We start from the raw sequence: 17,377 nt of genomic DNA, 5'->3' as shown, positions 1-17,377 counted from the left end.
GCACCACTGCACTCCAGCCTGGGTGACAAAGCAAGACTCCATCTTGGAAAAAAAAAAAAAAAGGCCATCATAAGAGCAGCGCAGGTGTTCCAGCAAGGCAAAAACCAGGATTAATTTTGTTCCTTAGATGATCCACTTCATTCCTTACTTTGTCTTTTCTCGGAGGACACTGGGTGAGATGACCAATGACATAGGCTGCATTGTTCCTTTTGGAATTGTGCAGTGTTCCCAGTTCAATCTTCCTCATAAGCGGGCGTGAGGCAGTGGTGCAGTGGTGGTGCTGCCATGGTGGTAACAGCAGCTGCCCAGCAGCTTCCTGACCTCTGGGTTGAAACTCTGGAGGTGTGACCTTGAAACCAATACTCATGTTATGACCCCTGACTTCTCCTCCAGTCCTTCCAACAATGTTGAAAGCATACAATTATCTTTCTTATATCCCTCTCTGCTTGAAATACTTAGAGGGGTTTCTGTTTCCACCACTCAGCTCTGATTTATACACATAGCATATAGAAACAAGCATATTAAACATTAGTTTTAAATTGGGCATGGTCACACTCCTATATTCCCAGCTACTCAGGAGGCTGATGTGGGAGTGTTGGAACCGAACTGTCGATTCCTTCCTGGGCAGGGGTCGCCGCGAAGGATCACCGACACGAGATTCACAGCAGAGAGTTATTTATTACTAGCGCGCTAGGGTCCCAAGTTCTAAGTTGGCCCTGGGACCCCGACTGCTTGTTACAGGCTGTTTATATAAGCAAATACAAGTTCAAACACAGCTTAGGGCGCGAAATTCAAACAAAGCTTTAGGCGCGTGGTAATTGGGTCTGTCTATGGCCTGAGCAAGTTGTCTTATGCTAATTGGTTAGAGCAGGACCTTATGAGGTTTTTTCTTGGAGTTGCTGATTCCGGGAACTTCGAGGCAGGGTGGGACCCCCGGAATTGGCAGGGTGGGACCCCATGAGGTTGTTTCCCGGAATTGGCAGGGTGGGACCCTATCAGGGTGGGACCTTATTGAGACAGGGTGGGACCCTATCCAGAGCCACCTGGTGTTAATTTTTTCTATATGAGGCCTATTTTCTAAATTTTATGAGGCCTAGTTTCATTCCCTCCTCTTTTTGTGTCAGAGGCTCAATCTTGAGCCTCTTTTTTAGTCCTGAGGGTCTGGTATAGTTGGGTCAGAACCATAGCATGTAATCTATTTTTAATAAGGGTGAGTAAGTGGTTGAGTATGCATGGCCTGAAAGTCAGGATGAGCGTGAGCAGGATGAGGGGTCTTAAGATGGTGGAGATTAGGGTGCTAAGCCAAGGGGATTGGTTGTACTAATTTTTAAACTAACTTTGTTGAGATTTTTTTCTCTTTTAGTTTTGCCATAGAATCTTTAACTATTTTTGAATGATCTGCATAAAAACAATATTGCTCTTTTAGGGCTGCACAGAGCCCGCCCTTTTTTAGAAAGACAATTTCTAGTCCTTGTCGGTTTTGTAATATAATTTCAGACAGAGAAGTCAAGGACTTTTCAAGTTTTGTGATAGATTGTTCTATGGCTTTAAGGTTTTTATCTATGGCTACTTTAAGTTGTTGCAGATGATGGTTACTATGCACTAGGGCTGCTGTCCTGGTCTTAACTCCAGCCGCTACCTTAATTTTTAACATGTCAGCGAGGGTGAGGGAGATTAAGGGCGGGGAAGTGTTTTGAGGAGTTTTTAGTTGGGGCTTCTCCGATATGGAAACCGGGGGCTTCTTAGCTTCTAATAAAACCTGGTCTGGCCTTATTGCAACAGGGGCAGTGTCTGGATTGACTAATAGTCTGATTTGGAGGGGAATTTTAGGCGGGTTGTGCTGGTATAAATAGAGACTTTATATTAATTTTGTTGTTATCTATCTGTTATTTTTTAGGTTGAAATAGAGGTCTGGAAACCAAGTCTTTATAGGAGCATTTTCGGAGGTCTTATTTAAGACCTCTTGATTATTAAAATTAATTATCTGTCAGGTCAGGCTAAATGGCCGGTGGGGGTTAGTGTCAAAAACTACACTAGAGACGGCGCAGGGAAGAAGGGTAAACAATAAGTAAGGAGTTAGATACGAGAGAGTCTTATCTTGAGCGGGTCCGCGGAGCGTTGGAGTTTTCACGTCTTAAGTGGTGTTGATCCGGACGTCTCTGGAGCAGCCTTGGCGTGGGATGCGTGGATCTAAGTGGAGATTCCGTCAACCTTTATGGCTGGAAGGGGTGACTGGTCAGGAGAACAATGTAGGGTTCTTTCCACCGAGGCTCTAGTCCTTGAGTGCGATGCCGTCTAACGTAGACAGAGTTTCCCACCTGGAAGGGGTGACTGGTCTGTGGATGTCTGGGTTTGTACAGTTCGTCCAAGGGGGCCCAGATTTGGGCCTGTACTGCTTGGAGTCCTTTTAGCCGGGCCTGTAGGTCAGTCTTAGGATCGGAGGGGGAGAAGGAATTAAGCAAGGTTGACAAAGGGGGAGGTCCTCCGTAGAGGATTTTATATGGAGTGAGCCCAAAACGGTTAGGTGTATTCCGGGCCCTTAACAGAGCTAAGGATAGGAGGCGTCTCCAATCTTTTAAACCAGTCTCTAAGGTCAATTTAATAAGGGTCTCTTTTATTGTTTTATTTATTTTTTTTACCTGTCCTGAGCTCTGGGGTCTATAGGCACAATGTAATTTCCAATTAATCCCCAATATCCTGGCGAGCCCCTGACTTACCTGAGAAACGAAGGCTGGCCCGTTATCTGACCCAATTACCTTGGGAAGTCCGAATCTAGGAAAGATTTTTTTCAAAATTTTCTTGGCTACTATGTGTGCCGTTTCTTGCCGGGTGGGATAGGCTTCTACCCATCCTGAAAAGGTATCTACAAATACCAGTAAGTACTTATATCCAGCATAGTGAGGTTTTACTTCAGTGAAGTCTATTTCCCAATAGACTCCTGGGCGGTTATCACGAGTTCGTTTCCTTTCTGGCACTCGGGTAGCCCCAGCGTTTACCTGCTGACAGACCTTACAGGCAGATGTCACTTGTTCTACGAGGGTACTTGTCTTTGGGATTAGAAAGTCAGTTTTTTTAATCAGTAATTTTAGCTTTCAATTATTTAAGTGTGTCCAGGCATGCATCTGCTGGATCATTGCCAGGGCCTCCTTGGTCAGCATTGGGGGTTCGTCAGTGCTGCCAGCAGTTATGCCCCCGGGATTTTTTTCTTGGCCCAGCCGTGGGGGCTGAGCCTCTTTAGGGACCCCTTCTGGGGGTCCGGCAGGTGACACAGGGCGGCTGGGCTGGGGGCTGCCCTCAGGACTGGGCTCTGTGCCTTTTTGCAGGGAACTTTCCGAATGGAAACTCTGGTTGCTGTTCTCATCATTGAGATCCAGCAGGATGAGAGGGCCACCCCCTCGGGGACTAGCGCCCCTGCCCCGACGTTCCCGGCCACGGGATCTCTTTGCCCCGCCACCTGCCCGCCTTCGTTCCTCCTCCTGGGGGTCCACCACTGGCACTTACTTGAAGATACGAAGGGAAGTGTCGCCTACAGTCACTCATTGCTTCTTCCATTTTTGGACCTTCTTGATGGTCGCCATTACCTTCTTGATGTTATCTTCGGCCCGGCTCCGGGTCTCGGCCTGTACGGTCCGGCCGGCCATGCTGGCGTGGCTGGGGCCGGAGCCGAGCCTGCGGCGGGGCCGCCTCCCGTCTGGCGGGCTCAGGCTTGGCGCCAGGCCCGGGCGCCGCGCTCTCGGCCTGCCGTTCCTCCGGGAGTTGGCCGCGCCCTCTTTTGTCCTTAACGCCTCCGCGAGTCCCCTGTTCTTTGCAGTAGGCACACTGGTCTTTTTCCACTTTTGGCCATCTCCGCTTCTTTCCCTCTCTCCCTGGTCCTTTCTTTCTCACAACTGCTGCCAGGATTTTTGTTAAATGCTTATCCTTTACTCGGTTTTTACGATCCTCTCGCTCTATCTGTTCCTTCGCTAACCTGGCTTCCCTTTCCTTAGGGGTTTCTTTCTTATCTTGGCCAAATTTGTGGGGCGTTTTTTTGCCCCTTTGAGACCCGCCAACAGAGCCTGGCGATAGATTTGGAGACTCTCCCTACCTGGTGCCGTTTCATAGTCCTAGTCCGGGCGGGTGAGGGGAAATCCCTCGTCTATTTTATTGGGAAGTTGGGTTGGGAGGCCTCCTGGTCCTGGCACATTTTTCCGGGCCTCCAAGAGGACTTGCTGCCTTTTTCAGTGGTTAAGAGGACCTGCAGGAGTTGCTGGCAATTATCCTAGGTGGGCTGGTGGGTGAGGAGAATGGATTCTATTAACGAGGTTAGGGCCTGAGAGTCTTGGGAAAAGGAAGGGTTATGGGTCTTCCAGTTATAGAGGTCAGAGGCAGAGAAGGGCCAGTACTGGACTGTGTGACTGACAGTACGGAGGGGAAAAAGGGAGGATTGCTAAGTGGAAGGGCCTTCTGGGTCCTCAGTCCGCCGCAAGCGGAGACGAGGAGGTGTCGGCGGCGGCGTCCGAGGGGTGAGTTTGGGCGGGGCTGGAGGAGGAGACGGGGTGGAGGGAGGGGCCGAGGGAGAAGTTGGAGAAAGGGTAGGGGTCGAGGCGGTAGAGGAAAGAGCTGGGGACAAGACAGGGGGCAAGGGTGAAGCGTAAGGTGGAGGTCCCCGAAGGGGGTTTTGAGGTGGAGGAGGCAGGGGTTCGAGAAGGAGGAGGTCCCTCTGGGGTTTATCTGGGAGGACTGGCTTATGCGGGTCCGGATTCCGATTCTTTGGGGCTTCTAAGGCAAGGAGGGTAGATTGGGATGGGGAAGGGGAATGGAGGAAGGGTTTCACCCAAGAGGGAGGGTTTCGGACCAGATCCTCCCAAGTAATTATGTAGGCCACCTGGTCTGGGTGTCCGTGTGGCCCAGGATCCATCACTGTTGCTTTAACCTGTAAGATAATTGGGAGGTTAAATGTTTCGTCCCGGGGCCACCCAACATGGAGGGTAGGCCACTTGGACGAGCAGAATTTTCGCCATCGTCCCTTACGGAATTCTATGGAGAGGTTGTGGGCTCGAGCCCGAACGTCAGGGAAGTGAGTCAGGGTCAGAGACAAAGGAGTCATCAACGTCTGTCTTATTTCGTCCACGTATAACAAACAAGGACAAAACAAAAGTAACAAAAACAAAGACCAGACAAGTAAGGAGAAGCCGCGCGGCCAGAGAGTAGCGCCACAAGATTACAAAATATTCAGACGGCAGGGGCGGCCTGCCTACAGATTTGAGGAGGCTGACCGAGTCATTAGCCTTCTCCCAGACTACCGCCAGGGCGTCCCCCAGGGCGAAAAGTGGGAAGGTGCGGGACACGTCTGTCCCCCTTCCCCACTTAATTCAGAAGGAGTACTCTCCAGAGTTCAGAGTTAGCCGGCAAGACAGACAGAACAAAACGAAGGTACCTGGTAGGTCCGTTCAGTCAGCAGTCCATGGCCCGGGCCAGATAGGTCTCCGCCGGATGGGTCGGGGGTCCTCGGACGACCCCACTTCCCGGCCAACGCACCAAATGTTGGAACCGAACTGTCGATTCCTTCCTGGGCAGGGGTCGCCGCGAAGGATCACCGACACGAGATTCACAGCAGAGAGTTATTTATTACTAGCGCGCTAGGGTCCCAAGTTCTAAGTTGGCCCTGGGACCCCGACTGCTTGTTACAGGCTGTTTATATAAGCAAATACAAGTTCAAACACAGCTTAGGGCGCGAAATTCAAACAAAGCTTTAGGCGCGTGGTAATTGGGTCTGTCTATGGCCTGAGCAAGTTGTCTTATGCTAATTGGTTAGAGCAGGACCTTATGAGGTTTTTTCTTGGAGTTGCTGATTCCGGGAACTTCGAGGCAGGGTGGGACCCCCGGAATTGGCAGGGTGGGACCCCATGAGGTTGTTTCCCGGAATTGGCAGGGTGGGACCCTATCAGGGTGGGACCTTATTGAGACAGGGTGGGACCCTATCCAGAGCCACCTGGTGTTAATTTTTTCTATATGAGGCCTATTTTCTAAATTTTATGAGGCCTAGTTTCAGGAGGATTGCTTGAGGCCAGGAGTTTGAGGCTGCAGCAAGCTATGATTGCACCGTTACCGGTGGAAGACATCAGAGTTACTGGTGGTGAATCTGTACAGGTCTGCAGCAACCTCAGTTCTTGCTTTTTCAGAAGAAAGAATTCAACCGAGGAGCATAAGGCAGAAAAAGAAACTGAGGCAAGTTTCAGAGCAGTTTATTAAAAAAGGCTTATTTTTTTAAAAAAGACTTTAGAATAGGAAAGAAAGGAAAATTCACTTAGACCCAAGCAGGCACCTGAACGTCAAGTGCAGTGTTGAACCTTGATCCTAGGACTTTATAGGCTGGTCCCTTTCCCATGATTCTTCCCTCAGAGTGGGCTGCCCGCATGCACAGTGCCCTCCTTATCCTTGGGAGGTGAGCATTCGCAGTGTTTAGGAAGTTGTACACATGCCCATCTGAGGCTTTCTTCCCTTTCTGGTGGAGTGCCCTCAGAAGGTCATCCTTTGCCATTTTGTCTCTCTCCTTTTTTTTTTTTTTTGTGAGACGGAGTTTCACTCTTGTTGCCCAGGCTGGAGTACAGTGGCGTGCTCTCGGCTCACCATAACCTCTGCCTCCCGGGTTCGAGTGGTTCTCCTGCCTCAGCCTCCCGAGTGGCTGGAATTACAGGCATGCGCCACCATGCCTGGCTAATTTTGTATTCTTTTTTGGTAGAGGTGGGCTTTCTCCATGTTGGTCAGGCTGGTCTTGAACTCCCAACCTCAGGTGATCCACCCGCCTTGGCCTCCCAAAGTGCTGAGATTACAGGTGTGAGCCACCCTGCCGGGCCTCCATTTTGTCTCTTAATGCACATGCCCAGGAAGTTGTGTCTTCCTGGTGCCTGCATTCAGTTAACACTTCAGTGCAACAGGTGTGGGCCATCAGGAAATGCCTTCTCCCTGGTGCGGGCTGCCAACGTATCACTTTTAGAGAGGCAATGTGATCATTGCCAAAACATCACCTGACATTCCTAGCGGGTGGGGGAAGAGCCCTCTCCAGCCCCACTCATGCTTGTCTAACTACCTGTAACAGCGCTACTTGCACTCCAGCAGCCCGAGTGACAGAGTGAGACTCCATCTTTTTTAAAAAAAGAATTTTTACAACGTGAGTCAATTTATTTAGAAAATTACAGAGATATGACAGTTACGAAGATGGTCATCAGTGGTGGGATGCTGAAGTGTGGGAAACACTGGTCATATTTCATAATCATAACCAGGTAGGCATTATCGTTACCTTCAAGAGAAAGCGAGGTTAAATGAATCCCTCAGGATTACATAGCTGTTAGGTAGTGTTTCTGACTCCACAGCTCACTTTCTGAAGCTGGAGAAAGGAGTTGGAACTTTATTTGGTCGGCATCAGAGACCAAACATCAAGTGGCACTGTAACTGCGTCCTGAAGAATGAGTAGGATTTATCCAGTGAGGTGGGGAGGGATTTCCAGGCTGACATGGATAAAGGTGTGGTGGTGTGAGTGGGCACCCTGCGTCTTGGGAACTGATGGAGCCCTGCAGTTCTAGAGCAGAGGAGTTGCATGGAAACGTGACTGGAGGTGATACCTGAAAGGTGAGCAGGAATCTAGTCCTGGGAGTCCTTCAAAGCTGTGATGAGGAGATGACACAATTCTGAAAGCCAAAGAGCCATGGAAGGATGTTAGACAGGGTGACCTATTTGCATGGGAATCTTAGGTTACTTCATCCAGTGGAGAGCTAGGGCTTAGGATCTAAGCTGATGAGGGAGGGGTGGGCTGAGGAGCCTGTAGGTGTGTGATAAGAACTGAAACTATTTCCCTCCACACAGCTGGCTTTCTACATTGACATCATTTTACTATTTTCCTGTCTTCATTAACATGACTTTACTATTCCAGGAAACTCTTGCCCAGAAAGATATAAGTTACAAATACCTTGTGGTTCATTTCAAGAACTTCCCAAACTCATTTAGATGAATATCAAATGGTTAAGCTTTTCAGTGTAAAACAACAGTTTACTCCCCAGAATCTTTTGAACCCCTTGCCTCAAAATCCCCACCTCACTATGTCCTCCAATCCTAAACTCATATCAAGATCCGTATCAAACCCCATTCCAGCCCCTCCATTGAAATACCTGCCGGGAACCAGACTCCAAAACCTCATCTCCCTTCGTCCTCTGCTTTCTAAACACTATTAAGACTCTGGCAAGGTTGCTTTCCCTTACTGCTGTGAGACTTGGCTTTATCAAGTAGTAGTAAAACCGCCTTTGCAAAAATTATGACAGTGAGAGAAATCTGATACAGCTGGCGTCATCTTGCTTCTAAAGCCTCACAAGCTGATCCCCTTTGTTAACTTTAAAACAAAGAGGATAACAACCTCTTCCCAAAACTAATCTCCTTGCCCAGGAACTGAAACTGTCTTTGTAAGACTCCTGAAAGTCCCCAAGGTTAGGATTATGGGAGGGGCCTGAATTCTGCTAAAATGTAGGCGTAAATGATTACCAGCTATTGTTTCTTAGCTTGCTTTTCTATAAACCCTTACAGCCCAAGGTCACGTAGCTGGAGGGCACAAGATTTGTAACTTCCTCAATCCCAATTGCTCCTACAGATAACATCATTATTGTCAAAACCTAAAAATTGATCTTTGAGATATTTTTCAGACTTTTGTATTCTGTCAACCAACTGACTCCACCTGGACCCATGACTCATACCAAGGAACATGACACCCACACAGAAACTCCCATCCAGAAACTAACTCAGCATGCGAAGGCACTTTGGACACTTCTATATTTCATTCCCAATCAATCAGCAGGACCCATTTCTTAGCCCCCTACCTGCCAAATTATACCTAAAAGCCCTAGCCTCCAAGCTTTTGGGGAGGTGAATTTGAGAAATGTTTCCTCTCCTTCTGCTTGGTTGGTGATAATTAACTTTTTTTTTTTTTTTTTTTTTTTTTTTGAGACAGGTCTCACTCTGTTGCCCAGGCTGGAGTGCAGTGGTGCCATCTTGGCTCACTGCAGCCTCAATCTTCTGGCCTCAAGTGATCCTCCTTCCTTAGCCTCCCTACTAGCTGAGACTACAAATGCATGACCACCATACCTAGTTAATTTTGTTACCGGAAAGGGGTCTTAATCCAGACCCCAAGGGAGGGTTCTTGGATCTCGCACAAGAAAGAATTTGAGGTGAATCCATAGAGTAAAATGAAAGCAAGTTTATCAAGAAGGTAAAGGAATAGAGAATGGCTACTCCATGGGCAGAGCAGCCCTGAGGGCTGCTGATGGCCCATTTTAATCATTATTTCTTGATTATATGCCAAACAAAGGGTGGATTATTCATACCATCCCTTTTTAGACCACCTAGGGTAAATTCCTGACATTGCCACAGTATTCGTAAACCATTTTGGCACTGGTGGGAGTGTAGCAGTGAGGATGACTAAAGGTCACTCCCATTGCCATCTTGGTTTTGGTGGGTTTTAGCTGGCTTCTTTACAAGCAAGGTCTTTATGAATTGTATCTTGTGCTGACTTCCTGTCTCATCCTATGACTTAGAATGCCTAACTGACTGGGAATCCAACCCAGCAGTTCTCAGCCTTATTTTACCCAGCCCCTACTCAAGATGGAGTTGCTCTGGCTCAAATATCTCTAACATTTTCCCACTTCCTTTTATAAGAGAACCCTTAGTCCTAAGGGTTACAGAGGGATGAAGATCCATCTTCTGTAACTTCATGCTGAATAGGTGCGATGATATTTCTGCCTAACTATTATTAGGGTCTCTTGTATTGGGGGTAGAGAGGAGCTCAGTCAGAAAGGATTGGTATGGCGAGGGTCATTTATAGTCTTTAAGTTCTGACAAAAGGTGATATTCAGAAGATTAATAAGTGTCCAGTTTAAGAGAACATTGTGTAAACTTATCCTGCATTCCTACACATAAGATACAACAGCAATATATTCCACAAGAGTAAAGCTAAATAAGCAATATTATACCAAGTAAATGAAATAAGAAGCCTTTCTATGAACTGGGCAACTGTTGAAACCAAGCTGATATGATATGGGGTTGCTAGATGATTCCAGTATGTGTCCAGAATTAGAATATTGTTCAAGAATTTTACATTACTCATCCTTCTTGTTTCTTCTGAGCAGCAGCCAGAGATCACTAGTTGGTTCACAGGAATAAGTAGAGTTAATCTAGATTGTAGAAAAAAAAAAAAAACCCTCAAAAACAACTGATGGGGCTAGAATCTAATAACAGGTGTACCATAGTTCTTGAAACATATTTTTTTCTCACTCCAGTCTCTCACTTTTACTAAAGGCAAATCATGGTATGACTGATTTACTTTATTATACTTGGCCTGATTATTTGTATAAAGTATAGCAAGAATAATTATTTTTCACATAGGCTTTTAAAGTTGGCTTTGTTCTATAAGGAATTTCACATAAGATTTCTTTTTAAAGCTGAGCCCAGCCATGGGTTTGTACCCTCAAATACCTATGAGTTGGGTAAATTCCTCTCCTCTTGAGGTCCTAAGATAACCTGGGGCTCTGAAGCCTGTCAGAAAGTGACATTCTTTACTTACCAGAGATCGGGAACCCTATACAGGGGCTGTGTAGACAAGGTATGGAACCCTATACAGGGGCTGTGTAGACAAGGTATGAGGTCAGTTTTCCCAAGGGGCTTTTATTGACTCTCTAAGTCAAGTTTGATTCCTTAAAGAAAAGCATGCCATTCCAGTCAAAACCTCAGTAAAATAAACAGTTTCTCTAATTGTGCCCTGTTACAAATGAAAATAGATGTTTATTGTACTTCTGCAAATAACTATATTAACATAAACTAAGAATACTTACAATCTTCAAATTCTAGAGAAATCAGGTAGAAAGAAACAAATGTGCCCCAAATTTTGTTCACAGGAGTATACTTTACTCAATTGTTAAAAGCTGTAAATAGCTCAAAGGAAAAGTTCTCTTGACTCAGAAACACAAAACAAAGAATCAGCAATTTTTAAAGCAAAAAGTCAAAACAGATTCCAGTCTTCTGTTCGTTCATTCTATTCAGCTAACTCCCGTTCTGCTGATATTCATGAACATTTCAGCTTCTCATGGGTTTTTTTCCTCTATTGTAATGTCACGATCTCCAAAGTTACCAGAAAACCTACATTTAGGAACATCTTTTAGAATTCAATAGTTGATTATAAAACACCTTATGAAGAGATTAAAACAAGACAGCAGTTGTCTGTGAATGACAAAAAGTCTTAGGACAGCCACAGTCATAAACACAATTGAGGCCAGGCGCGGTGGCTCATGCCTGTAATCCCAGCAGTTTGGGAGGCCGAGGTGGGTGGATCAGTTGAGGTCAGGATTTCGAGAGCAGCTTGGCCAACCTGGTGAAACCCCATCTCTATTAAAAATACAGAATTAGCCGGGTGTGGTGGCGTGTACCTGTAATCCCAGTTATTCAGGAGGCTGAGGCAGGAGAATCACTTGAACCTGGGAGGCAGAGGTTGCAGTGCCAAGATCACACCATTGCATTCCAGCCTGGGCAACAGAGCAAGACCCTGTCTCCAAAAAACAAAACAAAACAAAAACAAAAACAAAAAACCATGATTGACAAAGAAATTTGTTACCTCTGTGACACACAATAATTTAACATAACAGTTATTACTGATAATGTACACTAAGTTCTACCAGAATTATAGGAGTTTCACATAACTTTTGAACACATACCAGTAAGATATTTATACAAATACAGCCCAAAGAAAGTCAAACATTATTCATATTTGACAATGCTTCCTGTATACTTTTTATGCCAAATAAGCCAAATTATGTTATTTTTGGACTTTAGGAAACCTAATATCTTAAAAGATTAATTAGGTCAGAAAAAGACATAATTTATAATTTTTGTTAAAGAGCAGATCAGTGCTCTAACAAAAACCTGTTGTGCTTTTATTCCAATATTCAATTTGTGGAAAAACTAAATATTATTCATTTAACTTTAGCCAATATGTTCACACACATAATTTCTTTCGCAAGACCAATTTTTCACAAATGTTCCAAAGAGTCAAAGAAGCAGTTCATTACCTTAAAGCATTTAGCAAATCTAATATCTGACCTGCCTAATTTAGACCAAATGTCTACATTTTTGAAGATATTTTTATTTTACCAATAATCTTCAAAACCATTTTTATTTCTCAAAGATTACTCAAGTCATGTGAACTAAAAGGCATCACGCTTTTTACTTTTCTGACAAAATATTTGCTACCTAGTTATTATACACCAAAGTTCTCTCATAATGGGAAGTAATTTTTAATACCCCCAAAAGTAAAAAATGTCAGGTAATGCAATGCAAAACAGTACAAAGCCTTCGGTTTTGAGAGGAATCTATCCACTTTTTAATTCCTGAGGTTCCATGAGGAAAACAGGTTTTTCCCAAAACGGGATCTGTGGCTCCTCCTATGTTTTTCCCAAGGATTTCCAGACTGTTAGAGCTTGAATAAGCTGACTTAACCACAGTGCTCTTTTAAAAAGTCTTTTTAAATCTCGTATTACCAGACTTTAGCCAGGCCAAATGGCCAAGATTCCTGGCTTTTGAACTTTATCAAAAGCAACCTCACGGGTGAAACCAACAAGTCTTAACTAAAGTTATGGCTTAATCACGAGTCTATGAGGTATTTTCAAAGAGGTAGTAAGCAGTTTTTACAAGATCTAGAATCTCCAATGGTAGCTGAAAGAAAGGAAGATTCAAGAAGGGAAACCAGAAGTTGTACATGGAGGGGAAGAGAATCAACAAATGTTAAAGGTCATGCAGAAATCAAACCAGAAAGGAGTCATCCCTTAAGCTGGAACTGAACCCAGGCCATCATTGTAAAATGGCAGAGACCAAGAGAAAGCACGGTCACATGGTTACAAGGTCACGCTCCCAAGGACATGAAACAAGATGAGAGGGAAACTTTATCCAGTTTTTTTTTTTGGTTTCAGAGACCTGCAGCAAAATTTGTAACTGACAGGTTTGCTGGGTCATCTTGAATAGTGAGTTTATAGGGGTCCTAGGCTTGCATTCTGTCCTAGGGTACCCATCTTTATGACAGAACAATACAGAAAGACACACAAAGCACACCAGATTTGCTACAGTGTAAGATTACCTCACAGATCCTTTTTCCCATTAATCAACACTTTAGAGAAGATAACAGAGATTTTCACCATTCATTCAATCAGTTTGCACAGCAAGAGAGAGGGGTCAGAAGTCTGACTGGTAAGAAATTCTTACCATTTTGCCAGCATGCCAGGCTTCTGGGTTCCCTTTCCCTGAGTGGCCCTAGTGACCTGGCTTGCTGCACCGTAGCCCTGGGGGCCAACCCTCAACACAAAGGAAAACTATCTTTTTCCATTCCGGCGGGAGCAAAATACATGTGACAAAACACAGACATCAGCCACTCTGCTTAGCACCCAATATCAAACTGGCAAGGCTCAGACTTTACCCCAGTTGGCCCCATAATTGTTAATCCAACCTCCAACGAGGAGTTTCAACTTGTGGGGGTAAGATGGTAGCCCTGGGTAACAGAAAAGATAAGAAAGAGAAAGAAGAGAAAAGGAGTAAAGCATTGTCTGTGGTAGGGTGGGGAAGGTGAAGAGCTCAGAGAGGTCAGAGAAAAACCCACCTATCCCAGCGATGCTGAATCAAAAGTTCAGTTTGTCAGTCACAAAGGGATCTTTTCCAGCAGTTTCACCACCTCTCAGGTTTCCCCCTTTAGGGAGGAAAAAGCTCCCCATGTCCCATGATCCTGTACATGACTAATTCTGTCACCCACAGCCATAAGCAAAGAGTGCAAGGCACACTAATCCAAAGAAATAGCAGTTAACATCCTGCAATGCCAAACCTGTTCTTAGCAGAGAGGGACTTTGTCAAGACAGGCCTCCAACTCCCTAAATTTTAGGAAGGACTCTATCTTCCTACGTTGGGCCTTGAACCCAGGTTTGGTCAAGCATCCTTGCCTTTTATTAAGAGGGGCCTTTAAACCTCTCTGTCTGAGGAGAGACTCTAACTCCTCTAAGTTGGGCCTCTAACTCAATCCCATCCTTTACCCGGGTATTCCACCACTTACCCATAGTTAACCAGTCAGTGCTAGTCTATTTCCTTTGGGTCAAGGGTCTCCTCAGCAGAGTCTCTTCATGGCTCTCCAGAAAGATGTTACTGGAAAAGGGTCCTGATTCAGACTCCAAGAGAGGGTTATTGGATCTTGTGCAAGAAAGAATTCAAGGTGAGTCCATAGAGTAAAGTGAAAGTAAGTATATAAAGAAAGTAAAGGAATAAAAGAATGGCTACTCCATTGGCAGAGCAGCCCCAAGGGTTGCTGGTTACCCATTTTTATGGTTATTTCTTGATTATAACCTAACAAGGGGTGGATTATTCCTGCCTCCCCCTTTTAGACCATATAGGGTAACTTCCTGACATCACCATAGCATTTGTAAACTGTCATGGCGCTGGTGGGAGCATAGCAGTGAGGATAACCAGAGGTCACACTCATGGCCATCTTGGTTTTGGTGGGTTTTAGCTGGCTTCTTTATTGCAATCTGTTTTATCAGGAAGGTCTTTATGACCTGTATCTTGTGCCAACCTCCTGTCTCATCCTGCAAATTAGAATGCCTAACCAGCTGGAAATGCAGCCCAGCAGGTCTCAGCCTTCTTTTGCCCAGCTCCTATTCAAAATGGAGTTGCTCTGTTTCAAACACCTCAGACAATTTTGTTTATTTTTTGTAGAGATGGGGTCTCACTATGCTGCTCAGGCGGGTCTCAAACTCCCAGGCTCAAGTGATCCTCCTGCCTTGGTCTTCCAAAGTGCTGAGATTACAGGTGTGAACCACCATGCCCAGCTAATTAAACCGTTTATTTGCTGCAACACCTCATGTTCTTAGTGCATTAGCTTTTCTGGACAGTGGGCGAGACGAACACATTAGGTTGTTACAGTTTGGGTGGTATTTTCTGGGATCTGGACCTGGAGAATCTACTCAGTCAGAGGAGGGAGCCAGCTGTGGTGGCATCAGCACCTGTAAGTCCCAGCTACTTAGAAGGCTGAAGCAGGAGGATCACTTGAGCTCACGAGTTTGAGTCCAGCCTGGGCAACATAGTGAGACCCTGTCTCTAACTTTATGAAAAGAGAGACAGAGAGAGGAAATAGGGGAAGAAGAGCCAGGGATAAGAAATGCAGGGGATGGCTGGATGTGGTGGTGTTGGAACCGAACTGTCGATTTCTTCCTGGGCAGGGGTCGTCGCGAAGGATTACCGACACGAGATTTACAGCAGAGAGTTATTTATTACTAGTGCGCTAGGGTCCCAAGGCCAACTAAAAAAGGGCGGACTCTGTACAGCCCTAAAAAAACAATGTTGTTTTTATGCAGATCATTCAAAAATAATTAAAAATTCTATAACAAAACTAAAAAAAAAAATTAAACAACAACAACAACAAAATCTCAACAAAATTAATTTAAAAATTAGTACAACCAATCCCCTTGACTTAACACCCTAATCTCCACCATCTTAAAACCCCTCATCCTACTCACACTCATCCTAACTTTCGGGCCATACATACTCAACCACTTACTCACCCTTATTAAAAATAAAATAAACATAGTACATACTATGGTTCTAACCCAACAATACCAGAGCCTCAGAACTAAAAAAGAGGCTCAAAATTGAGCCTCTGACACAAAAAGAGGAGGGAATGAAACTAGGCCGCATAAAACTTAGAAACTAGGCCTCATAAAAAAAAGAACTTAAAAAAATTAACACCAGGTGGCTCTGGATAGGGTCCCACCCTGCCTCAATAGGGTCCCACCCTGATAGGGTCCCACCCTGCCAATTCCGGGAAACAACCTCATGGGGTCCCACCCTGCCAATTCCGGGGGTCCCACCCTGCCTCGAAGTTCCCGGAATCAACAACTCCAGGAAAAAACCTCATAAGGTCCTGCTCTAACCAATTAGAACAAGACACCTTGCTCAGGCCATAGACAGACCCAATTACCACGCGCCTAAAGCTTTGTTTGAATTTCGCGCCCTAAGCTGTGTTTGAACTTGTGTTTGCCTATATAAACAGCCTGTAACAAGCAGTCAGGGTCCCAAGGCCAACTTAGAGCTTGGGACCCTAGCGCGCTAGTAATAAATAACTCTCTGCTGTGAATCTCGTGTCGGTGATCCTTCGCGGCGACCCCTGCCCAGGAAGAAATCGACAGTTCGGTTCCAACAGTGGCTCACTCCTGTTATCCCAGCACTTTGGGAGGCTGAGGTGGGCAGATCACGAGGTCAGGAGTTTGAGACCAGCCTAGCCAGCATGATTAAACCCCGTGTCTACTAAAGATACAAAAAAAATTAGCTGGGTGTGGCGCATGCCTGTAATCCCAGCTACTTGGGAGGATGAGGCAGGAGAATTGCTTGAACCCAGGAGGCGGAGGTTGCAGTGAGCCAGGATTGTGCCATTGCACTCCGGCGACAGGGTAAGACTCCATCTCAAAAAAAAAGAAAAGAAATACAGGGGACATCAACATTCAAAGGCAGTAGGGGAGTCAAGGTAATTTTTCGACAGAGAATCCAACGTTAGCCTAAATTTCATCTAGATTCACAGGCCCTGAAAAGCAGGACTTTGGAATTTGGAACCAGGAGCCCTCAGCTGGGTAGAACACAGTGGGTGCTAGGTAGGGGTGAGGGTGGCAATTAGAAACCAACCCCAGCCTGGCGCATGGTAGGACAGAGGTGATGGGGTGTCTGGAATTGGAGAGAAGTGTGGGAAGCAGAGAGAGAGGGTGCTGAGACAAACTGGACTCTGGAATTTCCCCAGGCAGGCTCTGACTGGGCTCTCCTGAGGAGGGAGTTCAACTTGGTAGCTGGAGCAGGCTCCCTGGGCCAAGGGGAGGACAGGGTGGGGCAGAGCCTATGAGAATGTCTGCAAGACTCTTACTGCAAGAACTCAGTGAGCTGCCATCCTCCCCCTCCCCCACCACACAAACTCCCCTTTCCACTTTGTTGGTGATTTCTTATCTCTGGACGCTTCGGGTGCATTTATAGCTAACCTTATAATCGAATGCATACTTGTCATTTTATAAGTATAGCTCTGGGTTACTCTTTGCCCATCAATTAACTCAATTATGGTGTTTGCTGTCTGTCCTCTTTCTACTTTCTGGATACCTTGTATGGACCTAGATGTGGTTCCCGGGACACTTTGAATAGAAAGGCCAGGCTGAGATGAGGTTTGGGCCTGGAGGCCCCTTGGACGACAGGACATCAGAACATTTACTCACATGCCAGGGAGTCTAAGTCGCCTAACTGAACAACTACGCCTTCCAGATTTAGAAGAACGCACATACATAGTTTCCTCTCAGACCCCTGC

The 17,377-nt window shown here is 45.6% G+C and overlaps 1 long non-coding RNA gene across 1 annotated transcript; it reads right to left on the bottom strand.

Moving 5' to 3' along the window:
• Positions 1 to 658: 658 nt before the first annotated feature.
• LOC144340262 (uncharacterized) lies at positions 659 to 3,769 on the bottom strand. The gene is made up of 2 exons (XR_013416160.1): positions 3,502 to 3,769; positions 659 to 2,318 (listed from the first exon to the last, which is right to left on the bottom strand). It is a non-coding gene; the product is annotated as an uncharacterized LOC144340262 (long non-coding RNA).
• Between the last annotated feature and the right edge of the window lie 13,608 nt (positions 3,770 to 17,377).

The sequence above is a fragment of the Macaca mulatta genome, chromosome 4 (genome assembly GCF_049350105.2).
Source record: "Macaca mulatta isolate MMU2019108-1 chromosome 4, T2T-MMU8v2.0, whole genome shotgun sequence".
NCBI classification, from domain to species: domain Eukaryota; kingdom Metazoa; phylum Chordata; class Mammalia; order Primates; family Cercopithecidae; genus Macaca; species Macaca mulatta.
Note: the sequence above shows the minus strand (reverse complement) of the source record. Positions and strands in the feature narration are given on the sequence as shown.